The sequence below is a fragment of the Macaca mulatta genome, chromosome X (assembly GCF_049350105.2).
Source record: "Macaca mulatta isolate MMU2019108-1 chromosome X, T2T-MMU8v2.0, whole genome shotgun sequence".
In the NCBI taxonomy this organism is placed as follows: Eukaryota; Metazoa; Chordata; class Mammalia; order Primates; family Cercopithecidae; genus Macaca; species Macaca mulatta.
Genome location: NC_133426.1, coordinates 11,637,066 through 11,637,856, shown reverse-complemented (window position 1 = coordinate 11,637,856; position 791 = coordinate 11,637,066). Strand labels below are relative to the sequence as shown.

The 791-nt window shown below is 32.2% G+C and overlaps 1 non-coding gene across 1 annotated transcript; it reads left to right on the top strand.

The window, feature by feature from the left end:
* The first annotated feature begins 409 nt into the window (after positions 1 to 409).
* Positions 410 to 516, top strand: LOC114675304 (U6 spliceosomal RNA). The gene has a single exon (XR_003726368.1). It is a non-coding gene; the product is annotated as a U6 spliceosomal RNA (small nuclear RNA).
* Positions 517 to 791: the final 275 nt, after the last annotated feature.

Here is a 791-nt window from a genome sequence, read left to right as displayed (position 1 = left end):
ACTCCCATCAACATGGAAAAAACCCAAAAATATAATGTTAACAAAAAGCAACTGCTGCAAAACAGATATTATTTAAAAGCTTAAAAGCTAAAACTAAGTATATATTTGTATAAATCCATGTGTATATAGAAATAATGTAAAAGCAAGCATATGAATTATTTTTTAAAATCATGAAAATATTACCTCTGGTGAGGGTGTAGGGAAAATGTGATCAGGAAGAAGTATACAACAGTTACTTCTCTGTAAGGCATCATTCTTTTCTGAAATATAAAAACAAGTATACAATAACACATGGATTTTCTTGATGATATTCTCGCTGTCTATATGCTTAAAATGTGTCATAGTGAAAGTTTTAACTTAACAAAATTTGACAAGATTTGGCAACTCTTTCAAGAATGGCTTTCAGTGTGTGCTCGCTTCGGCAGCACATATACTAAAATTGGAACGATACAGAGAAGATTAGCATGGCCCCTGCGCAAGGATGACACGCAAATTCGTGAAGCGTTCCATATTTAAAAAAAAAAAAAAAAAAAAAAAAAGAATGGCTTTCAGTGGAGTAAGCTAAAATGGACTAAAAAGAAACTTAACTTCACTCTCTGAGTGACCTTGGAGAAATTATTTTACTTCTCTAAACTTCAGTTTTCTCATCTGTAAAATGGTGTATAAGTGCCTGAATATGTGGGTGTGCACATGCATCAGTATGTATGTGTACATAAAAATGCATGACACATTCATAAATGCACACACACATATGCACGTATCATAAATGTATTGCAGGCAATAAACAAAAG